Genomic DNA, 26202 nt, shown 5'->3' on the forward strand with positions numbered 1-26202 from the left:
ACTCATTGTCGCAGCCCTCTTTATGATTGACTTCTGCCCTCAGAACAGTGAAAAATTACATTTCTGTTGCCATTCACTCTAGGCTATTTTTGTCATGGCAACAGGAGAACCCTGACATTCCTGGTCACTTCTAATAGAGAGCTGAGTAACTGTTCAGATCTTAAAATTTTCATTTGCGTTTTTAAGGCTTCGCCTGAACACTCCAGATGCAAACTCCTCATGATCTTGTGGTTTGCTGTTCCCTTGTAAAACCCAACCTTTTCCATCTACAAAATGTCATTTCTATCTGTACTTTGAATCAGAACCCTGTGAGTATTCTTGATGAAACATTCTCTTCACGCCCACACTAAATCCACCTCTCATTCCGCCATTTCGCTGACTTTCATATTTTTCAGTGCTGCAGAAAGAACACATTCCTATTTATTAATGCACCAGGCTCAGACATCATTTCAGTTTTGGGAATCAGAGTTAGGGATGGAGTCTGCAGAGGAAATTAGGGGAACAAACACAGAAGGCAGATGCTAATATGATGTCACAAAGGGAAAAAATCAAGTAAATTTGAAAATATTTACACAATGAACAAACAAACCAGAGACCTAAAGTGACTTATTGCAATAAGAGAGTTGCAGTGGCTTTGATAAATTCCAAGGAAGTCCAGCAGCACAGACGCTGAGGGTCTTAAATGAAAGGAACAAGTACTTCACAATTTTACTGTGCAGGGAAATAAGAAAATATGGGGTACAGGAGACACTGAGCGACTATTATGTCACAAAAATGAGTGAAAACATTTCTCAGATGGGACAGCACTCTCAACATCTGTATACAGACTTTAAAATTAGGTTGCCAGAGACATGTAAAATGAAAACAGCAGGGTTCTGTGAAAGCCCTTCAGTGTTGACCTTGAGATGACAATGAAGATTTAGTCTAAACAGTTGTGGCTGTGGACAAGGGTGGGACAGAAGTAGAGGCAGTAAACAGAAAAGACTTTCCACATCTGGGGCAGCAGTGGCAGTGGTGAGGATAGTGAGTATGACTACTGATGTAGGTCTCAGTGAAAGTCTCACCCTGTAACAGGCACAGATTTTTGGAGGGATGGCAGCACTTTGTAGGTCTAACGAAGTACTCCTAAATCAGATATCTGAAATAATAAAAAGAATGACAGCACCGTGTTTTGTAGAACACAGTGATTAAAAGAAATAATGGTTTCCAATAATAAATAAAGTAGGGATTTACAAAGAAGTGGAGTGTAGATTCTTGGAACAATATGTTGCATACAATTGAGATTATCCATGACCTGGGGTGTGAAGCAAGAGAAAGTAATGACTGAGTAACATGGGGATGGAACAGTGGAAGTAAATGAAAATGAAAAATTACCAAACAGCAAAATGACAAACAATAGAAGCTAATGGGAAAGCCGCCTTACCAAGTGGACATGTTTGAATCTTTTGAGAGTGAAAAGTGACAGAGCTTCTTCTGGGAGCCACACTGAGCATCCAGGTGGGGATACTGATTGTGCAGGCAACATACACTTAAAAAGGAAAATCCATACCGAGAATTTAAAGAAAAGAGCCAAAGAAAAATGAAGCCTTCATAGAGAACCATAAATCCTCATTCCTTAAATAAAAAATATTAGAAATTCCTCTCAAGCCTACAGGAAAAATAAAAACATGAGTAAAAAGGAATATTACTTGTGATAAGCATCTCAAATGTTGTGGTTGAACTCAACAACCTAAGAGTACACATGGAGGGACCCATGGCTCTAGCCGCATATGTAGCAGAGGATGGCCTTGCCAGGCATCAGTTGGAGGAGAAGCCCGTGGTCCTGTGAAGGCTTGATGCCTCAGTGTAGGGGAATGCCAGGGCGGGGAGGGAGAAGTGGGTGGGTGGATGGGTTGGAAAACACCCTCATAGAAGCAGGGGGAGGGGGTGAGATAGGTGGTTTCCAAAAGGGAAACTGGGAAAAGGGATAACATTTGAAATGTAAATAGATAAAATATCCAATAAAAGTTAAGACCCCCATATGAACAACAACGTCAACCAACCAGAGCTTCCAGGGACTAAGCCACTACCTAAAGACTATACATGGACTGACCCTGGACTCTGACCTCATAGGTAGCAATGAATATCCTAGTAAGAGCACCAGTGGAAGGGGAAGACCTGGGTCCTGCCAAGACTGAACCCCCAGTGAACTAGTCTGTTGGGGGGAGGGCGGCAATGGGGGGAGGATGGGAGGGGAACACCCATATAGAAGGGGATGGGAGGGGTTAGGGGGATGTTGGCCCAGAAACCAGGAAAGGGAATGACAACAGAAATGTAAATAAGAAATACTGAAGTTAATAAAGATGGAGGGAAGAAAAAGTTTAAAAAAAGAAAAAATGCTGCATAAAATAAATACAAGGTGAAAAAAAGAAAGTAAAAACAACTGTGGATCTTAAAATTATCTAAAAGAAAATCAGCAGAAGTACTTTTATTTTTACATTTCCCAACATTCCTGAGATGTTCTTATGATTTCTGGACCCTTGAGGAGGAAAGGAAAGGAACAAATACAGATGAACAGAGTTCCCAAGAGTCTGTGTTCATAAAGGAGAATCCAGGGAAGATGGGAGAAAAGGATGGAAAGACATTTCAGTAGGTGAGTGAACTCTTAGCTAAGATTTAGGAAGCTCCTGGCAAGCTTTACTGACGACTTCTAATTTATTAGTGACGATATATTGGAGACGAACAGCATGGCATTAGTTAATTTGAAGGGGCTATCACTGTTGATGCACAGTTTTGTTTTTTTTCTCTCTGGGGAAAAATTGATTTAAGAGGAAATCAATCATGTACTCATGGGGTAAAAATATGTTTTTGTCAGAAATGCACCCAGTTTCTATTTCTTACCATTTTAAGTGGTGCTGCTATAGGTCCAAACTCAAGCCCCATGCACATGCAGCAGGCACCTGTCCCTACTATGTCATCCTCCAAGTCCAATAATTGATTTCAGTGTTGTGTGGTTTTTTTTTTGAAAAAAATTCCCCCCTTCTTTTCTCACAAATTCTCCAAACTTAAAAAATTTTCTAATACCTTTTCAACTGCATTACTTACCAGTTTTGTTTTTGGTGACTGATGCACCAAAAAGCAATGGTCAGCACAAACTGTATTAAGTAATTTCTAGGAAATGATTAAAACCATTACATGAAACATGGGTCATGACTGTCTCATTTGTTCTTTGTCCTGTAGATACATGTGATGGCTAACGGTCAAGCAGAAAAACTTCTTTGAATACCATGAACCAGGACATTAAATTTTCCTAAATTTGATTTAGAAAAATCTTTGTATATGAATGGAGACACCCACTCTTTCTGAATTTTGCAGTCACCAGTTTCCACAATGGAACTCAAACCATCATTTCTTCTGTTTCTGTCACTTGTACTTGGCCTACAACTACACGGTCAATATTCTTGAATTTGCTGCTTGTCACTTGTAGATCTTGTGTTATTTGGGTTGTGTGTGCATGCATGCGTGTGTGTGTGTGTGTGTGTGTGTGTGTGTGTGTGTGTGTGTGCAATGACATCAAGAATATCTCATCAACATTTACTTTGGAACACAAAGGCTCATGCATTCACAAATGCACATGCACACAAACTCTTTCCTCTCATAGCCAGTCACACCCACTTTTAAATTCAAGCTAGAATTAGGGACCCTGCATCACAATGGACATTTTACTAAGCACTATCTGTCTCCTGTGAATATGGGCCGTATCATTCATCTTTGATTTTCTTAATCTAAATATTCTGTTTATTCCACAGCAAATCCTAAAATGCTATCAGGCCAGTGAATGAGTTCAATGAGTAAGTGGGCAAATGGATATCCTGGTTTTCTCAATCATAGTGCACGTAGTTCAGTCAAATACATGTAAGAATTTAAGGGTACATGTATTTGGGTTCTTGACATTTTGTGCCAGTGGTATAAGCTCTTCCGTAAGAAGATAAGAAACATAACAAAAATAGTATTTAACAAGTGGAGAATTCTAAAGGAAGCATGGAACTCCTGGAGATGGCAATCAAGATGCTGATGAAGCCTGGAAGAAGAACCATGAAGACTACTGTTACATTCAACTTCTAAGACACTTAGAAGAACACCCGTGATTTGGCGAGAGGCCACTTATTTTTCAGAGGCACTTAGGACATGAAGAATTTAAGACAAATTTGATAGAATGTGAGAGACCATGGCACTTTCGGTTTTCTTGGCAGGGAACACTCAAAAGAAGTTCTGGTTAATTGTTTGAGGGTATTAAGAAATGCATTAAAAACACTTTTAGCAAGAGTGCTGTCGTGGCACCTAAGAGTTGGAAGACTGTGGCTGGCAATAATGCATTGCTGTTTAGCATAAACAACCATCCAATTTAGCTGCTTCATCTGCAAGTTTAGAAGACAGATATTCATTAAGTTTCAATGCCCACCTCTTCTATAAAGTTATAGCAACTTTTGATAGAGGATTTATAAAGGGTTTTCATATTGATTACTATTTATAAGATGGGGCCAGCGGTAAATTTATTTGGAAACCTATAATTCCTTTTTTTCAGGCTCTCAAATTATAATTCATGCTTCTCAGTTATATTTCCCCATGAAGTATTAGGTTATACATTTTACTTGTGGTATTAAAAAGCTGGGAAATTATGCAGTTGATTTCCAATCCTATTTCATAAATATTCAATGCTTATTTTCCTGTAAACCAATATTTTCAGGATGGAAATTACTCAATCTTAAGAAGACTCTTCAGCAATCTTATATCTTTTAATCACGTGTAATTTTGTACCAAATTCATAAGCTGCAATATGGGGATGACTCTTAATCTAATTTATAATTATTTTATTTCACTGTTATTTGTTTTTAGTGGGAAGCTGTAGGTGTGTGTATTAGAGAGAGAGAGAGATAGAGAGGGAGAGAGAGAGACATGTGCATGTGTGTGTGTGTGTGTGTGTGTGTGCATGTTCATGTGTGTGAATGACAATGTATGTCCTGTTGCACATGTTGAGACTGGAGTACAACCTGGGAGTCTGTGTTAGTCTTCCACCTTGTCCAAGAAGAGGTCTGTTTGTTATTCAACAGTGCACATGCTCGTCTAGATAGCTCATGAGCTACTGCAGAACTTTTTAAAAAAAATGTTACAATTACTTTTTATTCAAAATTTCATAAATAATATAAAACTAGATTTTTTATTGGTTATTTTGTTTATTTACATTTCAAATGTTATTCCCTTTCCTGGTTTCCTCTCTGAGAACCTCCCATCCCACTCCCCTTCGCCCCTGCTCTTATGAGGGTGCTTCACCCACCCACCCACCGACTCCCATCCAAACCATCCTAGCATTTCCCTATGCTGGCCGTCAAACCTTCACAGGACCCAGGGTCTCCCCTTACTTTGATGCCAGACAAAGCCCATCCTCTGCTACATATGCAGCTGGAGCCATGTGTGATCCTTGGTTGTTGGTTTAGTCCCTGTGAGCTTTGGGGAATCTGGTTGGTTTATCTCACTATAGGAGATAGAAACACAGTTCTTTGTGCTTGTGAGGCTAATTCTTTAGCTATTCAGCCATCTCTCCAGCATTAGAGTCATTACAAGCTGTGACAGGGCAGTAATCTTGTGGTTTTGTCTAATAGGGAGAATTTATTAATCTGGTCAATACAATACTCAACTTATCTACATATGGAGATACTGTCTGTATCTTTGATGAGTAGAGGCTCGATCTTTGGGGTCTACACTTTTATTTAATCTGGTAATAAGCCCATATCCCTGGATGTTAGGTACTACTGAATGCCAAAATTAAGTTTTGCCTTTGCTATTGTATGACATATATTCCACAATCCTCTTTAAAAACCAGGAATACTTTTGTTTTAATGTTTGCTTACACTTTGCTGGTCTTAATTTGGTAAGAACTTTATTAGGCTTTCCAGTGCTGTGGCTCAATAAAGAAATCTAAATTTAAATCAGTTGAAACAAGCTTCAGAAACTATGTGGTTGGTAGCAGACATTAAGGTATTTAGTCTTTAAAATATTTTCAAAGTATTAAACACAGTTTTGTAAAAATGTAAGTCTGATTGAAAAGCAATTTTGAAGACTGCTGATTAGTTAGAAGCATTCCTTTTGATGTGAAAGTAATTTCTGTCATACTGCTTTTAGTGGCCAACATTAAAAGAACCACTTACAGTTTGTCATTTGAAGTGACAGAAAGATTTTGGATGGCATTCCACTTACATGGATGCAGCCCCTTTACTGAAGGAGTTGACAGTATCAAGTGTAAAGGCTTTCAACCCAAGGCATAATAGTCCAAGGGGACTAGCAAAAAGGACTGAAAGTATATTAGAAGTTATGCTGAATATTATGACATTTCCATTAATTTTGATATTTATAATATCAATTAGCATGAAATTAACTACAAGCTACATTCAGAATCTTGTATATACCTATTGATGCTTGTGTAATCAATTTCTTTTGTTTTCTTTTGAGTTTTCTGAAAATGTCATACAGATTTTTTCCATTAATCAAGTAATTCAGTTATATCCAAATCCCAGTATCCTTCCCTCCTCTCCTCCCAGTCCCATCTTTATAATCCCACTTGCCTCATCTCTTTTCCCCCTCCCCCACTGGGTACCAAACTACCATGACATATCAAATCACATCGGGTTAAGTGCTGTCTCTCCCACTGAGGCCAGACAAGTTATCCAGCTAGACTTAAGGGAATCCAAAGGTAGGCAACAGAGACCACATCATAGACAGCCTCTACTCCAATTCTTAGGGGACCCTGATGAAGTTACATATCTGCTACATATGTGTAGGGGATCTAGGTCCAGTCCATGGTCTCTGGTTGGTGTTTTAGTCTCTGTAAACCACCACAGCCCATGTAAGTTATCTTTGTAGGTCTTCTTGTGGTGTCCTTGGTCCCTCCAGCTTCTCCAATTCTTCCTCTGACTCCTACAAGACAGTCTCATCTCTGCCTGATGGTTGGATGTGGGTCTCTGCATCTGTTTCTGTCTGCTGCTGGATGGAGCATCTCAAACGACAGTTATGCTAGACTCCTGTCTGCAAGCATAGCTGAGTATTATTAATAGTGTCAGAGGTTGGCTCTCTCCATGAGGTGGATTTCAATTTGGGTTGACCATTTCCTCAATCTTTGTTCTATGTAAAGTGGTTCTCAATTGGAAAAGATCCTCTTCACTGTGGGCCCCTTCTCTCCTTCAGCAGTGCTTTCACACACCCCCAATACCTCTAGGTATTCTCTATTATTATTCTCTAGGTGGTATATTGGCAGTGCTCTAATACCCAAAGAGGAGACTAGGGGAACCAAAACATTTGACCTAGACTTTGTTTTCCCATTCAGGACTGGCGAGTAGCATCATGCTGTCTCCCAGAAAGGAAACACTGGCTTTGGGTTCTGCCTTCTCCTTTCTAGCTGGTATACTGTAAGTTCCGTGGCAACCCTGGCAAGGAGAGGCAGAACCTGGGAACCACACATTATATATCATTTATTAATTGTTGATCTTAGTGGATGAGTTGTTGGCATTCTGTCCAGGAAGTTGTTTCCTGCACCAGTTCGTTCAAGGATGTTCTCCACTTTCTTGTTATTGGATTTACTGTGTCTGGTTTTAGGTTGAAGGTTTTGAGTGATAAATATGGATCTATTTACACTCTTTTACATGCAAAAATCGTTAGACCAGTACCATTTGTTCAAGATGCTTTCATTTTACCATTGTATGTGCAGTTTTAGCTTCTTCGTCAAAAACCAAGTGTCCATAGGTGTGCAGGTTTGCTTATGCATCTTCAATTTGATTCCACCGGTTAACCTGCTTTTGTGCCTACAGCATTCAGGTTTTATTACTATTTCTGCAGAGTACAGCTTGAGATCAGGAATGTGATGGCCCCAGCAGATTTTTTTGTTGTACAGTCTTTTTTTTTTTTTTTAGCTATACAGGTTTTTTAATTTTTCCATATGAGGTTGATAATTGCTCTTTCAAAGTCTGTAGAGAATCATGTTGGGATTTTGATGGGAATTGCACTGAATCTGAAGACTGATTTTGGTAAGATAGCCATTTTTACTGTGTTAATCCTACCAATCCATGAAAATGGGAGATGTATTCTTATAGATCAATTTCTTTCTTCAAAGACTTGAAGTCCTTGTCATACAGGCCTTTCAGTTACTTAAAATTACAGCAAGATATTTTATAGTATTTGTGGCTGTTGTGTATCCTTCACCTTGCCACTTGCAGAAATCAATAAATGTAGACCTTGAATTACACACACACATGCACGCACACACACACACACACACACACACAAACAAAGGTGTGATGTGAGACCTTCCCTTAGTGTCCTCTGTGACCTTCGCCCAAGATGATTTTCCTTTTTCATATTCCTTGTGCTCTTTTTTTTCCATCCTATTGCTTCCTGTTCACCTATTTGTACTTCCTCTTTGTCTCAGTGAGCTTTTGGAGGCGTTGCCCTTATTTACACCCCTTCTGCATATGAGAAAGTACTTGTGGGTTTGTCCTTCTGATTTTGGGTCATCATGCACAATATTATATTTTTAGATCTGATTAATTTCATGTGGTAAACATAGAAATATAAGGACCTCTATGGAAGGACATGGAGAAGCATATCTAGGTTAGATGATAGTTCTATTTTCAATATTTTTTGAGAAATCTTTTTACTGACTTCCAAATGGCTATAGTACTTCACACTCCCATCAGCAGTGATTAAGACCCCCTTTCTGTTTGACATCTTTTCCATCATTGATGACACATTTCTTAATCATTGCCACAGTAATTTTTATACTTCCTCCTTACGATTGCTTTGGATTTTTTGGCGTTTTGTGGTTCCATATTAGTTCTTGGGTATTATTATTATGTTTTTTAGTTCTGTGAGGAACAACATAGGTATTTGGTGGGAATTGAATTGAATCTGTAGATCACATTTAATTTCATTATATTAATTCTGTCACTTCAGGAGTATAGAATCATTTTTCATAGTCTAATATTCTCTGATGTATTAAGATACATGACGTTTTCACTATAAAGATCTTTAAATTTCTTCTGTTTTATGTTTGTTCCTAACTATGCTCATTTATTTCCTTGTGTTTTTCTTTTTTTTTCTTTCTTTGTTTCTTTGTTTCTTTTTTTTTTATTAACTTGAGTATTTCTTATTTACATTTCGAATGTTATTCCCTTTCCCAGTTTCCGGGCAAACATTCCCCTAGTCCCTCCCTCTCCCCTTCTTTACAAGTGTTCCCCCTCCCATTCTCCCCCCATTACCGCCCTCCCCCCAACAATCACGGTCATTGGGGGTTCAGTCTTAGCAGGACCCAGGGCTTCCCCTTCCACTGGTGCTCTTACTAGGACACTCATTGCTACCTATGAGGTCAGAGTCCAGGGTCAGTCCATGTATAGTCTTTAGGTAGTGGCTTAGTCCCTGGAAGCTCTGGTTGCTTGACATTGTTGTACTTTTGGGGTCTCGAGCCCCTTCAAGCTCTTCCAGTTCTTTCTCTGATTCCTTCAACAGGGGTCCTGTTCTCAGTTCAGTGGTTTGCTGCTGGCATTCGCCTCTGTATTTGCTGTATTCTGGCTGTGTCTCTCAGGAGAGATCTACATCCGGCTCCTGTCGGTCTGCACTTCTTTGCTTCATCCATCTTGTCTAATTGGGTGGCTGTATATGTATGGGCCACATGTGGGGCAGGCTCTGAATGGGTGTTCCTTCAGTCTCTGTTTTAATCTTTGCCTCTCTCTTCCCTGCCAAGGGTATTCTTGTTCCCCTTTTAAAGAAGGAGTGAACCATTCACATTTTCCTTGTGTTTTTCTACACAAGTTCCTTGTTGTTATAGCTGAAGGCTACTGATTTTTGCATCTTGAAACTTTGCTGAAAGTGTTTCTCAGATAATGCATTCTATAGGGTTTTTAGTTATAGAATCATATCATTTTCAAATAGGCAAAGTTTGAATTTTCCCTTTCCTATTTTAACTATTTTTTTGTCTTTTTCTTGCATTATTGGTATGGCTAAGACTACAAACACTTTATTGAATTCACTAAAGTATAGTGGATAATAGTTGTCATCTCATGTTTGATTTCAGAAGAAAAGTTCTCAAGTTGTAAATAGATTTTATTATTTTGAGGTTTGATTCATCTATTCCTAAAGTCTCCAGGACTTGTGTTATGAAGTGTATTGATCTTTGTCAAATACTCTTTCTGTATTTGTCCAAATGGTTATGTGTTTTCTTTCTAAGCTTACTTATATGATATACTATAGTTATTGATTCATATAAGAAGTGTGATCTTAACTTCTTTCTAGATTCAGTTGAAATATTTTGTGGAGGATATTTGTGGCCATGTATACCAGGAATGTTGATCTGTACTTTTCTTTTTTTCCTGTACCAATTTAAATTTGTTTTTGGAATAATTTTATTAAAATTTTATTCTTTGATAATTTAAAATATTTTTTGAGAATTTTCTATGTGTGCTATATTCACTTACCTTCACTCCTTTCTCCTCTATGTCTAAATACTGCTTCTTTCTCCCTAAATTTCATGACTTTTATTTAAGTTTTAATGTATAGCTTTCCTCTTTAGTGTGTCTGTATATGGTTTTGTTATCAGGAAAATATATTTGGCATTGCTAAATAAACTTTGTAGTGTTCTTTCTCACTTTATTTTGTGGAACAAGGTAAGAAATGTAGGTATTTGATTGTCTTTAAGAATTCCAGCAAACTCTAGGTACCCTGGAGTTCAATCTTTAGTCCTACAAGGAAGTTACTTTAGAGTCAAAGAAGTAGTTATTTGGGTATAAATCATGGACAATAAAAAAAAATTCATGCATAAGCTAAAACAGTAACCAATGGAACTCCACCTCTTGCACAGCTTGTCACTGCCCTTACAGGTAGAGATTGTCAGTAAGTCTGTTAAAAGACTTTTATAATATCCAATGGTCTTTTAATTTTTAGAGAAGGTTTTGTTGGAATTGATTGGGTAATAGCTCTGATAAAATGTTATTATCTTTAAGTATTTTGTTGTTTATTTATCATTAAATTTGGTATTGAGATATATAGGACTAAGCCATGACAGATTTTTATCAGTACATGACTTCTTCAGTGACAGTAACGGTTGTATAAGAAATACTTCGGCTGTAGGAAACATTGCAGGCTATCTCAGTCTGAACCAGGAAGTGACGGCTACCATAAAAGTTTCAAGAGTAAGATTAAGGTGGAATTCTAAAAAAGTTGTCAAGCAACCAGTGGAAAAAATTGACATCCATAAGGTAAAGAAGACGTCCTTCAACAGAGGAATTGATATAAAAAATGTGGCACACCTACACAATAGAGTACACTACTCAGCTATTAAAAACAACGACTTTGCGAAATTCTTAGGCTAATGGATGTAACTAGAAAATATCACCCCGAGTGAGGTATTCTAATCACAAAAGAACAGACATGGTATGCACTCACTGATAATTGGATATTAGCCCCCAAACTCAGAATACCCAAGATACAATTTACAGACCACAGGAAGCTCAAGAAGAAGGAAGACAAAAATGTAGATGTTTTAGTCCTTCTTAGTAGGGGGAACAAAATACTCACAAGAAGAAATATGGAGACAAAGTGTAGAGCAGAGACTGAAGGAAAGGCCATCCAGAGACTGCCTCATCATGAGATTCATCCCACATGCAGTCACTAAACCCAGACACTATTGGGGATGCCAAGAAGTCATGATGACAGGAGCCTGATAAGGATGTCTCCTGAGAGACTCTGCCAGAACCTGACAAATACAGAGGTGGATGCTCACAGCCAACCATTGGACTGAGATTGAAGTCCCAAGTGGAGAAATTAGAGAAAGGACTGAAGCAGCTGGAGGGTTTTGCAACCCCATAGGAAGAACAACAATATTAACCAACCAGATCCCCAGAGCTCCCAGGGACTAAACCACCAACCAAAGAGTACACATGGAGCAACCCATGGCTCCAGCTTCATATGTAGCAGAGGGTGGGTCTTGTTGGGAATGAATGGGAGAAGAGGCCTTTGGTCCTGTGAAGGCTTAATGCCCCTGTGTAGGGGAATGTCAGGGCGGGGAGGCAGGAGGGAGTGGGTGAGTGGGGGAGTGGGTGAGCGGGTGAGTAGGTGAGTGGGTGAGTGGGTGAGTGGGTGAGTGGGTGAGTAGGTGAGTGGGTGAGTGGGTGAGTGAGTGGGTGAGTGGGTGAGTGGGTGAGTGGGTGAGTGGGTGAGTGGGTGAATGGGGGCATACCTTCATAGAAGCAGGGGGAGAGGAGATGTTATAGGGGGTTGGGGAAACCCCGAAAGGGAATAGATAACATTTGCAATGTAAATAAAGAAAATATCCAATAAAAATGGAACAAAAGGTAGTATTAATGTAGAAATCTAAAAAAGATGTCAAGCAACCAGTGGAAAAAATTGACATCCATAAGGTAAATAAAACTTTCAAGGGCACTTGAGATTGGTTGCAATTTGAATGCTGTCATGGTAGTTTCCTCTTAAGAAATGCATCAGCTACAGTCTGTCTGAAGGAACATCTTCAGTCATCATTACCGTCTATGTTTTTCTTCGATAATATATGTCATGGCATGAAACCTTTATGTACTTCCAGTGATTATATTAAACAGACTCAAGCTTTCAGCGAGATTCTATGTTGCTTTTCTCTCCCATTGACCATTACCTTAGACTAGAAAAAAAACCCATTTCTTTTATCTTTTTACTCTGCAAGTTGTAATGATTGATCAGTCATCATTATTTATCCCAAATTATAAATTGAATTATTTACGTTGGCATTTCTATTTTTCCATAGCTGCTTTTTCAATAGAAAACAATAGTTAAGAGATAAAATGACTTTGCCTAACACTATATTTTATTTAATTTTCTGTCCCAAACTCAGACACTTCAAAATAGGTAATATGTTTTTTAATGATTTATTATCCGTAGTTGATTTTTTCAAATCATTTGTATAGTATCACATTTTAGCTTGCTTAAGATTATTTCTAGATTGTTGTGATACAATTTATTAAAATGTTTTTATTTTTAAAGAATATGAAGTGGAAAATAAATCTGAGAATGTGTAGTGTGGCATGGCAGATTATTTTGTTTGATTTGGTATAATTCTGAACTTATATCATTCATAGATGAACATTGAAGTGAGGTGCATGATGGACAGAATCTTTCAAGCATTTTGGTTTGTGAGACAGATTAATCTAATTAATGTTGAATGAATTGCTGAGATACCCATCACATGCCTGAGAGAATTGATTACATAGAAAAATAACTACTCTTTTTCTAATGATTTCATGATGGGGAAGCTCTCATTTATCTGGAAAGATATCTTAACAGGCTATGGACACAGCTCTTCGGATAATGAGAAATCATTCCTAAGTAACTTCTGACGTTTACATAGTTCCCTGCCATATAAGAAAAACTCAACAGAAATGATTCTGTCTTCCCAGTTCCCCATCTTGTCCATCTATAACTATCTATCCTATTTCCTCTTAATCTGGGAATCCCTCCCCAGCCCCTCTCACTCCCTTATTCTATACCTAACTTCTGCTCTGTTGTTTTATGGATTGTAGCTTGTTTACCAGAGACTTAACAGTTAACATCCCCATGTAAGAAAATTTATATTTGCCTTTTTGGGTCTGGATTTCCTCTCTTAGAATGATTTTCTTCTTCCTCCATCCATATACCTATGAACTTCATGGTTTTGGCTTGGGAAAGTTAATATACCATTATGTAAATGTGTGATATTTTCTTTATCCATTCAGCCATTGATGGGAATCAAGGCCTTTTCCAATCTCTCTGATACACTGAATAGAAGAGAAATAAACACATTTGAGCAAATGTTTCTGTAGTAGGATATAGAGTCCATTGGATGTATGTCCAAGGATGCTACTGCTGGACCTTGAGATAGATACGTTCCGAGCTTCCTGAGTAACAGTCATGCTAATTTCAACAGTAGCTATAAAAGTTTGTACTCCCACCAGCAATGACTGAATGTTTCTCATATATTATGTCCTCACCAGCTGCCATTTGTGTTGTGAATCTTAGCCATTCTGGCAGGCGTAAGATGAAATTCAAAGTAGCTTTGGTTTGCTTTTCCCTGAAGGCTAAGGACATTGAACATTTCTTTAAGTGTTTCTCAGGCACGTGTGTTTCATCTTTTGAGACCTATGCTTAGGTATGTCCCTTATTAGGCTATTTGTTTTCTTGATATCAATTTTTTAGTATGTATTTTGGATATTAACCCTCTGTTGGATGTATAGTTTGTAAAAAATTTTTCTCATTCTGTAGCCCATTGCCCTGACTGAATCACAGTATCTTTTGCTGTACAGAAAGCAGCCTTTCAGTTTTATGAGGTCTCATTTTTTTTAATGGATGAGGATTGTGTTGAATCTGTAGCTTGCTTTTGGTTGAATGACCATTTTTATTGTATTAATCCTACCAATCCACGAGCATGGGCGATCTTCTCATCATCTGATCTTTTTCAATTTCTTCCTTTAAAGTCTTATGTTTTACTATACAATCTTTTACTTACTTTGTTAGAGTTACACCCAGATACTATTTTTGAGGATACAATGAAAGACATTGTTTTCCTGATTTCTTTCTTAGTTCATTTGTCATTTATATATAAGGAGAATATTAATGTATATTCATTTTGTATCCTGTTTTTCTGAAAGTGTTTATCGGGTGTAAATGTTTCCTGGTGGAGTTTTGGAGGGCATTTGTGTATAGTAACATGTCTTCTGCAAATAAGATACTTTGTGGCAATGAGCTTTTCAAAGTTGTTACTTTGTGTAAGAATTTCTAAGCGAGACTGTAATTATTTGATGCTCTGAGTTGTTGGGGTGGATCCTGTCTAAGTTTAAAGATAGAGTTGGAATGTAGATGAGATTATGTATATGTTGAGATATTGCAAGAAATGGTGATGATCTAGACAGGAATATGTGTATTGTATTTCCTTGTGATTTCTAATATGTTCACTTGAATTCATTCTAAGATTTGGACAAGGTGATCTATAACTTGTGGTGCATGCGTTTACTTGACAGTATTTTTCAAATTTTCTCTGAAATTTAAATTCTTTTCTTATAAATTCTACTATTAGGGTTCTTTATAATTCTTCCTAAAAAAAGAAGAGAACACACCGAGTTATACTGACCCACTTCTAGGAAAGTTGAAATCCCCAAAGATGTCATACACGTTAAAGAGAATTTCTTTTCAAAGTTTATATGAAGTTCTCTAAATTTCAAAGGTTGTCGCTTGTGGGAGTAAGAAGAGAAAGAGAGTTAGGAAGTTGACAGAAAGAGGGGAAATGGGTACACCTACAGACACCAGTCCTGAGGAGGGCACGTGAAGGTGTGCGTCTGTACAGCAACCTCAGTGGATTGATATGGAGGTGACTACTCTTAGGATCCCCGCAGTCTATTTTCTTAAGTTTAGCTGTAACACAAGGGAAGGGAGTCAATTGATTATGCTTGAAAAATTAAAAGTTTTCTTGCATATGTGATTTCTGAGGTGATCTTCAGAGTTAGTTCTGATTCAAAGTAACAAATTCTACTGGGTGCAGGAAGAAAGCAGAGAGCTGTCCTTTTCATATATTACATTGGAATTCTCAAGTAACCTTGTAAGATAGACAATATGTTCTACAACTCCATAACAATTGTAGCTCTGGCGTGTTACTCTGCTGAAAGCCATGTAGTGGACGGGAATCCAACAGTAGGTGTGTACTCAGGCAGCACGTGGGTCAAAGCCTATGCTGATAATCACTTTGCCATATGACTTCTACTTGTTAGCAAAGATGAACAAGTATGTGATTGTTTTATAGGATTTCATGACTGATACGTTAAATGAGCAGCCCAACAGATATCCCATTTTTTCCTTTATCTTTTTAATTTACTTTTCCTCAGATTTCTGGCCGACTATTTTTTGCAATGATGCTGAGTGTAAATGAAAGTGTCCGTTTCATTTTCTGAGATGAAGCATTGAGATGAAAGCTGTGCCCAAGCTTTATGAATGGCTTGGGCTGATCCCAGAGCAATTCTATCTAACTATCCCTAGGTTTAGGCTTGGAAGCTTCTAGCCTCCATACAATCCAATCTTCTGCAAGGCCAGATGTTGAAGGCTTCAGTTTCTAGCCTCTATCGGGTTAACCAGTCCTAGACTGTTTCAGCCTCTAAGTCTTAACTCTGAATAAACTCATTCTTTCTGGTTCTTTGTGAACTCTGGTTGGGTGGTTCAACTCATCTGCTCTGGCTTGAACTCTCCAAGCTGACTAGGGCTTTTCTCAGCTTCTCACTGACTTGCTCTGCTGGGAAAGACTGCCTGTGAGCCTCAGGAACTGAACCGCTTCACATGGAAGTGAACATCACTGAATTGAATTCTTTCTCCCTCATTGCTCTTTAAATGTCCCCTCTTTTTCTGCCTTTTTTTTTCCTGAGAGTAGGTTGTATTCTATCTCTGGCTCATTCTGTCAAATCTTTCTCTGATTCATCACTTTGTGCTTCAATTAAAAGCCATTATTTGGGATTAAAGTTGTATACTAAAGACATGCTTGTATTCCAGCCAGAGTGTTCAAAGGTATGTATTCCAGCCAGAGAGATTAAAAGTATGTGGTGTGTCTGCATTGCATCTGGATCATACCTTTGGATGAGACTTCGTGCCAGAGCAGCCATGTTGCTGTATTAAAATTCCTCTAAAGATGAGAAATTTAATTTCTTATTCACTGACTGCATTATATATCCCTGAACATGTGAGTGCATAACGGCTATATGTAAGGCTATATTTACATGTATACATAGAACTGTGCAATTTGTCTATATAGTTTTAATAAAAATTAATATTGATCCTTTCTCTGCTTCATGTTGTATCATGAGTTATTGACTTGCAGGGGTTTACTCTCTAATATCTCTTACTGGCAGAGTTAAGGTTTCATTTTACTAGAGACACATTTGTGTGAGATTTGAGGGCTTAAAGGGAGATAAAACTGTGTTCCTGCTCTTTTGTTTGCAGTAGGCTCATCTGTGAGCTTTGGCAGGAGACAAGCTTCCTGTGCCTTCTGGAAATTCCAGTGTCAGTCAATCTGCTTGTTGCAATAGGCAGAAATAAGTGTTAACTTGTTCGAAAGCTGACAGTCACCTGAAGATCTTAGGACATTTTTTTCACCTTCAATTCTGTTGTCATTACAGGAATTCTATACCTAATTAATTTACCACATTAGGATTCCATATTGACTGAAGTACCAGGCGTGGGTCTTGTTTCCTGAGAAACATGGGGGGACTCACTTTACACGCATAATTAGTGCAATATGTTAAAAAATGTCTCTTTATAGAGGGACATCACTCTCAAAGTAAATCCCCAATTTATTCTTCAGGACTAAATTTAAAGACAGAGCTCAGCAAATAGTTATCTTACTTCTAACTCCCTGGCTGCAACATCTTGGATTCAGTGGCATGCCTGTTTCTGTTAGAGTTGTCCCAAGAGTTTACAGTAACTTGTTTACCCCACTCGTATATTTACCTTCTCCTAATTGGCTCTTATTTTTCCCAACATGCATGGATAGAGTGGCCTTTATATTCAGCCATAACATCATTTCTTTATGAAGTGCTCCTTGGCTTACATCTTGCATAGTGATGCCATTTACCTTTGGAAACTGCCCATTTGTGTCATTCTTTGGCATTTCTTTATGTGGTCTACAGCCATTTCTTCTATGGGTGACATAAAACTAAAACAATTGTGAGTGTTATGAGGGGGAAAGACACGAGGAATCCTTGTATGTGTCATTTCCTTGATACTAATCCCTGAATGTAAAGTTGCACACTTCAAAATAGCTCCTGAGATTTCCTATGACATCTCTGAAAGATGTTCATCCAGGATCAAGTGATAGAATGCCAATTATGTGCTTTGATAGGTGGAGAAACTAGGAGATCCTTTCTTTACATAAACTTTCAAGTTCACTCACATTTCCTTAAGAAAAACGATTTTACAGGTCTCATATATGCTGTGTTTTAAATGTTCCATCATTTTTAGACTTTGCCTGATATCTTTCAAGGTTTTGTTTACATACTCTAAAGAAATATTTTTTTAAAATGTATTCTTCTCTCACACAATACAGTTTGACTGCAGTTTTCCATTCTCCACTCCTCCTGCTCCCTTTCCCATGTCCCTTCTTCCCCAGATTTGCTTCTTTTCTGTTTCCCTTCAGAAATGAGCAAGCCTACCAGGTAAATCAAAGAAACACAGCAGAATACAATACAATACAGTACAGTGTAGTGAAGTATAATACAATACAATACAAAAGAATACAATATGACTAAGCACAATCCCTCATGTCAGAGCCAGATGAGTAGTAGGAAAAGGGCCCCAGGAATAGGCAAAAGAGTCAAGGTCACCCCTACTCCTACTTTTATGATGAAACAAAATATCTAACAAACAACCATAACATATATGCAGAGAACCTAATATAGACTCAGGCAGGCTCTGTGAAAACATTCAGAATACTTTCCCCTAGTCCTCTGGAAATATAATGCATATTACTATGGAAATTCATCTTACTATGTAATAGAACAGAGTTTCTGGTCTTACCTAACTGTAACTTCACACCTGTTCATCCACCTTTCCTGGTTCCTCCTTCACCTGTATGCACCTCAGCCTCAGCTAACTCTTATTTTATCCTTAACTTCCTTGATCAAATTTACATTTTACACGTGAATGTTTGCCTTTTTTATTCCTGCCTAATTTCATCCTGTAGTGATCTCCAGATCTACTCAAATTGCAGCAACTCAAAAGATTTCATCCTCATTTTGAATGGCCAGGTGATAATTCAATGTACATTAGTCTATTCCTGTGGCTGCAACTGAAGTATATCAATGTAGCTTCACCCAACCCTGAAGACTGAGGCCCCTGGCTTCAGTGAAAGGATATGATATAGACTTTCATTTCTATACTTCACCCTGCTCATTCTGTTAGGTATTTCCTCTCCTCTCTGCTCTCCAATTTTGCTTCCATTTCTCCTATAACTTAAAAACATATGTGCTGATATTTTATCAGTTGCGATTTTTAAAGATATAATTTAGAGTCTAACTTTTCTTCTGTTATAAACCTTTCCAATGAGGAGAAGCAATTTCTTCATATTCTATATTGATTAAATTGTGTTGTTCATACACTGGTTTACATTATAAACTCTCTAACCCATTTTATTGGTCATAGCATCTGAAATATGAAAGCAGCACCCACAATATCATAGACTTTTATCTTTTAAATGAATTCATGGATGTATTATATTTTTAACCCATCTTACATTATTTTTGTAATTTATTCTATGGTTTCAATGTAGTTTTAGCTACACAACTACAGATTAAGCTATGTAATACATATTTACTTTCTAAGATGATATTCAAACGACAATAAAGAAATAAAAAAGCTTTTAATCCTACAGCAAAGCAAAGGGGATGGGGTGGCCATTTGCAAACAAGATAGCTTACATTTATTGCAAACGGAAGTCAGATGGATGATTTTATTTTGATGATCCAAAGTAAAGGAAGCTTCCAATGTAAATATTTATGAAAAATTTTAAGTGGAAGAGAGTTGCAGAGTAAGAGGTTGCAAGATAAATGAATGTCAGTAGTGAAAAATGAGTCCACAGTCAGTGTCATTAGAGAAAATACTTAACAATTGATCCCAAATAATGTTGGCTGCTCAGAATGAACATTGGAAATAAACATTGAACAATGACCTTGTCAGTGCATACTGATGAGTTATAATTCATGGATCCTTTAAATGCAACTGTGCACTTCAGTACACTTGAGCACAGAATGATTAGAAGCTTGATGTTATACATACAAGACCAGTAAAGATTTGGTCTCTAAAGAAATGGAATACAAGAGCAATGCTAGAGAAAGCAGGTAAATGTGCCACATGTCCCCTGAGGAAATGCTGGAGCATGGCAGGGATTCTCATTTAAACTGCAGCAGAGGCTGCAGTCAACAGAGTCAAAAAGAAATCTGAAAATAAATTGACATTTGGGAAAGATTCCAAACACACACACACACACACACACACACACACACACACACACACACACACACACACCCCAAAATTTTCATTTCTTTCTTTCCATCCTTCTCTTTCATCATTGTTGTTTTTGTGCTATGATTGAACACAATACCTCGCTCATGTTAGGTAAGTGCTCTACACCTGAACACTATGCTAGCCTCTTCTTTTAACCGAGAATTACTACCAATCACAGAAGAAAACACATGATATGCACTCACTGATAAGTGGATATTAGTCCAAAAGCTCAGAATACCCATGATAAATTTATAGACCGTATGAAGCTAAAGAAGAAGGAAGACCAAAGTGTGGATGCTTCAGTCCTTCTTAGAAGGGGAACAAAATACTCACGGGAGGAAATAAAGAGACAAAGTGTGGAGCAGACACTGAAGGAAAGGCCATCCAGAGACACCTGGGGATTCGTCCTATACACAGTCACCAAACCCAGACACTATTGCAGATGCCAAGAAGTTCTGGCAGACAGGAGCTTGATATGGATGTCTTCTGAGAGTTTCTGCCAGAACCTGACAAATTCAGAGGTGGATGCTTGCAGCCAACCATTGGACTATGAATGGGATCCCCAGTGGAGGAGTTAGAGAAAGGACTGAAGGAGCTGAAGGAGCTGAAGGAGCTGAAGGAGCTGAAGGGGTTTGCAACCCCAAAGGAAGAACACAATATCAACCAACCAGACACACCAGAGCTTCCAGAGACTAACCCACCACCCAAAGATTATACATGGATCCACCCATGACTCCAGCTGCATATGTAGGAGAGGATGGCCTTGTCTGACATCATTGGAAGGAGAGGCCTTTGGTCCTGTGAAGTCTTGGTGCTCCAGTGTAGGGGAATGCCAGGGCAGGGAGGTAGGAGGGCATGGGTGAGTAGGTGGGTGGGGGAGCACCTTCATAGAAGCAGGGGGAAGGGAGAGGGTATAGGGAGTTGGGGAAACTGGAAAAGGGGATAACATTTGAAGTGTAAATAAAGAAAAAAGCCAATAAAAGAAAAGAAAAAATCCTATAGTGTCTTATTTTTCCTTCTTCCCACTTTTCACCCTATTTTCTTACTCCTTTTAGTCAGCTTTAGAAACATTTTAGAACTAAGTGTGTAGGGAATTCCTTTTACTAGCTAAAAGACATATAAATATACTTGACACAGTCTTTAAAAAGATGCCTGACTTGCATTTGAAATATAATCATGTAACAAAATTGAAAATATTGCAATACTAAAAAAAAAGAAAGACAAGAAATGAAGCCAGTAGATATATTTTCAATAGCATAGTCTATTTCCAGTTACCACATTTTTTGCTGATGTTTGTACTTAAATGTCTACTAAAAAGTTTCTTATCCTGGGTAAAGAGCATTACTGAAATTACTGTGTGCCACTCTGAAAAATGAGAGAAACTTGTATTTAGTTTCCATAATGAAATCCATATTTGCTTGGTTATGATCCAAATTGGTTTTGAAAAGTATATCTTTAATTGAGGCAGATGAAGTGGTCCAAAATTTAATAAGTATTAAAAAGAAAGGAAAATTTAAAGAGAAAATTTCCAATTAAAGATGAGTACCTGATGATTGCTCAGGCCTAGGAACTAATATTGATTAATGTTCTGTAATAGCAGGCCTTGCCAGGACAGAGATGCAAAAGTGTAAGCTCAGCACCATACAAAACAGTTATGCATGCATCTTTCTCTGATGGGTCAAAGCACGTGGAAACATTTAATAAGTTGAGACTTCAGTGAAGCGACACTACCACTTTATGTGAATAAATTCTTAAAACATCTGCGTTATTATTGTCAATTTCCCAAGAAATGTCATAAACATCCTTCTATTATTTTAGGAATCTGCTGTATGGCCCTTTACCTGAATATTTTTTAGGTCTGGTATTTACAATAAGTGACTGTATATTGAATGCTGGTAGGTTTCAGGTGAATTTTAACTGTACCAAGACACAAAAAATATTTATTTGAAAAATATCCTTGTCTTCATCAGTGTTATATTGCTTTGAAGAGAAACCATGAGGACAGCAACTCCTATAAAATAAATATTTAATTAGGGCTTGTTTACACTTTCAGAGGTTTAGTCTATAATCATCATGGCAGGAAGCATGGTGGCAGGCAGGCAGACATGGTGCTGAGAGGTAGCTGAGAGTTCTACATCTGGATGCATAAGCAGAAGGAAAAAAGAGATTGGATTTTGAAACCTCAAAGTCCACCACTGATGACACACTTCCTCCAACAGAGCCACGCCTCCATTCCTTCTCAAGTAGTACCATCCCTGGTTACTAAGGATCAAATATATGAGCCTATGGACGCCACTCTTACTTAATCCACCAAAATCACAAAATAAGATATGAGTGATTAGTAGATATTAACGAGTTCATCATCTATGGAAATTATGTAAACTGAGGGTTTCTTTGATTGTGGTTTATTTACATTTTTCTCCTGTCTGTTTGTAAGGGTTATAAAGATATTATCAATAGTTTTTTATTAATAATTTTATTTGTTTACATTTCAAATGATATCCTCCTTCCTTGTTACCCCTTCACAAACTCCCCATTCCATCCCCCTTTCCTCTCTCCCCTTTCCCCACTCCCCTTTCTTTCTGTGATGGATCTCTTTTACCCACTGACCTACTCCCACCTCACCGTGACTCTAGCATCCCCTATGCTGGGGCATCCAGCCTTCACAGGACCAAGGGCCTCCCCTCCCATTGATGTCAGATAAGGCCATCCTCTGCTACATATGTATCTGGAGTCATGGATCCTTCCATGAATACCCTTTGGTTAGTGGTTTAGTCTTTGAAAGCTCTGGGTGGTCTGGTTAGTTGATATGGTTCTACCTATGCGGTTGCAGTCCCCTTTAGCTATAAAGGGAGTGTTTGCCAGCTATATTCATATTGCTGAGATCATACCACAAACAGAAACAACTTAAAGGAAGAAAGATTTATCTTCTGCCACAGTTCCAGAGGTCTAAGTTGTAGGGAGGCTATACTGGAGTTCGTGAAGAAGGAAAATGTGACTGCTCACATTGCAGCAGAGACAAGATGGAATTTGCACTAAGCCCACTCCTTGTCATCCACTGGGAACAGCTAGACTCTGCTTCCTCACACTCCAACAGCTGGGCTCACCCACAAAGAACTCAAAACACCAGCCCATAGGGATTATTGCAGATTTAAACCATAGCAGAACCTTTAAAAATTACAAAGAAGGATACATACTGATAAGCTCTAAAGAAATGCCTTTCATAGCTCTCTAAGTCTTGTATTGATTTCATAGTCTTTAGGCAAGTGGGGCCAGTCCGAACAATGAAGGCTTGAGGGCACTAGTGAATATTTTGGTGATAGATAAGCTTCTGGACTGTGTCTGCTGAAGAGAAAGACTGTACTCTTAGTGTATTGGAGGGACAGAAATCAGACGACTGAGATGTTAGAAAACTCAAAGTAAGAGTTGGAACGAAAAGCAATAGCATTAACTTCCTTGGCATAAGTTTCTGCTTTTTCATCCTAAAATTTTATTTTGGCACAAAGATAGCAATAACACTAAGCTTTCTACTGGAATCCAAACAGAAGATAGATTATTTTGTCTTAAAATTTTCATTACAACAGACTAACAGTGGAACAGATGAAAAGCTTTTTAATTTAATGGCAAGGGTGTGCACAGCAGGGGTAGGTAGCTTTGTACTTAAGGCACATTTTCTCTTATGAAATAGAAATACTAAGGTCTAGCCTCATAGAACATACGAATGAAAAATTAACACGAAAGCACAAGATATTTTATGTTATAAATTCTTATTCAAAAAGGAAAAATTAGAATAACAAAATTTAACATTTCTTCTGTTTAAAAACAAGTAGATTTGAAGTCTGTATACTCTACGCTTTCGTTTTAGGGCGTAGATCACATGAAAATGGGCACACGCAGCTCAAATTGGAACCTAAGTCAGCTATGAGAACCAGCCAGTGTGTATATATCTTTTACGTTGAAAAATTATCCCTAAACACAGTGTCCTTATTGTAACTCATGATTTTGTGGTGGTCTTACATTCAAGTGGATATAATTTGGGATTCAAACTTTATCAAAGGTTTTCAGGGCTGACCATTTGGTATTGGATAACTGATTGGTGTGTTCTCCCCTTGGGACAACTTTTATTTTCTGCTTCTTCTCTCAATATTTCTTAGTTGCTTGCAGTTCTCTTACTAGGGTTGATCCCTCCTGAGCTTTTAACCATCCATGTTAGCATGCCTATTGATAAGTTATTTGTTCACATTCATTGGTATAATTCCAAGATCCATGACTTCACTAGTCCTGGGTAGTTGTCTAGGTTTCCATTACCAGACTTCATTTCCCCCCTGTTGAACAGATCTTTAGTTTAGTTGAAAAGCTCTTGGTCACCAAGCATACTGCTACCATACTCTTAGGGTCAAAGTGGCATGCTGACCATTGTTGCAGTTCATAAGCATTAGCTGGACTGGATTGCTGTTGACTTTTTTCCTTCCTTCCTTTGAAAGCTTATGTGGCACCTTCTGGTATCATGAGAGCCAGGAGTCACAGAGGAAGCTCTCACATCAGTTCCAGCTCTTCCTGTGTCTGATGCTCATGGTGCCTTCAGTCACAGAGACTTACCTTCCAAATATGGTGGAAAACCAGGAGCAATAGCAATAACTGCAAGGTTCTGCGATTCTCCTGGGTCACTGTGACCAACTATTCCATGGTTTGTGTTTGTGTCTTGTTATAAAGTCTATGGCTCTTGGTGGAAACATTGTCAGCAAAGATGAGGAATTTATGTATGTATATTGCACCCCTTGCCTCCCACCCCCTTTCCTCCAAACCCCTTGCCTTCACAATGGTCCCTATTTATGTTTCTGCTTAACCTGAACTAATTGTAGAGCCCTGATTTTATCTGTAGTCCTTTGGTAATTTGAATGTGAGGGAGACCAAGAGCACCCTTTAAAAGGAAGCTGAAACTCAGCTATTTCTATTCCCTCTTGGCAACTAGAATAAAATCAGAAGACAGGCTTACACAGTCACAAAGCTTCTACATGAGGCATTATGCCCTAATGATATGAAGAATGAGAGCTTCAGAATTAAATGCTTCAGGAAATGATAGAATAGTAGCCTCCTCCAGCAAGTCAGGACAGTGGTTTCAGAGTAAACTGTAATACCCATACTAGAATTATTTTGTTGCATGATATTGCCTTAATACCAAAATGCCTGCCTGATTTTTATGCTTTTTATAAGTCAGCTTTTTCAATTTGTCTGTAATACAATTTTACTAATGTCTTTGCTGGCTGTAATCAGAGTGTATTTGGTTGATTTCAAATAAATCCCTTATTCCATATAAAACTTACAACCCAGACCAATCACATTTCATGTTCAAGGGTTAGGAACTCAGGTGCTAGTTAATTAAAAAGGGGGTTAGATGGCTCTCATAGAATAATTGATATAGAAAAGTAACACAATACATTTCAAATATGAGGCTATTTGAAATTGCTTTTATAACTCCAAATTATGTCCACTAAGAAAGGATACATGTTATGTGACAATATTTGGGGGGATATATAAGAAATATCTACTCAACTTTAGATAGGAATTATTGACCGACTGATGTACAAATAGCAATGAAGTTCAACTTAGCAAAATAATGAATTTGATTGGGGATAATTATGGGAATATGGGTGAGATATACGGGAGCAGAAATGAGTCAGTGACACCACACCAATGTCCATTCCATCATGGGTGATTGTATGTGAAAGTTAGATACCTGAAGCACGCTACACAACAAACTAGCTCAACCAGTTGGAGAGCATCCTTTCCCAATGGCTTAGTTGGTTTAAGTCTCTTCTAGGAATCTCAACCAGTCTGTCTCTTCTAGACAGTCCAATTTCTCTCTCTCTCTTTCAGAAGTTTAGGATGATTGGCTAGTCTTTGATTCTTCAAGATATCTTGGAAACCAGGAAAAGGAATAACATTTAAAATGTAATTAAGAAACACCCAATTTAATAAAGATGGAAAAAATTAAAGAAAAGAAAGGATCCAAAAGTATAGACTTTGGTACAGCAGATTCCTAACATCCAAAGACAGCCAAGTTATCTGGTGGCCTGGATATAAGTCTGCAGAGTGAATGGGAAGAAGGGATTTTTATCATATCAG

The 26202-nt window shown here is 38.0% G+C and overlaps 1 long non-coding RNA gene across 2 annotated transcripts in view; it reads right to left on the reverse strand.

The window, feature by feature from the left end:
* Nucleotides 1-26202, reverse strand: part of LOC120095597 (uncharacterized) — an 86412-nt gene that overhangs the window by 56135 nt on the left and 4075 nt on the right. Inside the window, exon 2 of one of the 2 annotated variants that reach the window (XR_005491157.2) lies at nt 25814-25994. The exons of the other annotated variant lie outside the window; for it this stretch is intronic. This is a non-coding gene — a long non-coding RNA (uncharacterized LOC120095597). The remainder of the gene's footprint in view (nt 1-25813; nt 25995-26202) is intronic. 2 annotated transcript variants of the gene reach the window in all.

Source organism: Rattus norvegicus, chromosome 11 (assembly GCF_036323735.1).
Source record: "Rattus norvegicus strain BN/NHsdMcwi chromosome 11, GRCr8, whole genome shotgun sequence".
In the NCBI taxonomy this organism is placed as follows: domain Eukaryota; kingdom Metazoa; phylum Chordata; class Mammalia; order Rodentia; family Muridae; genus Rattus; species Rattus norvegicus.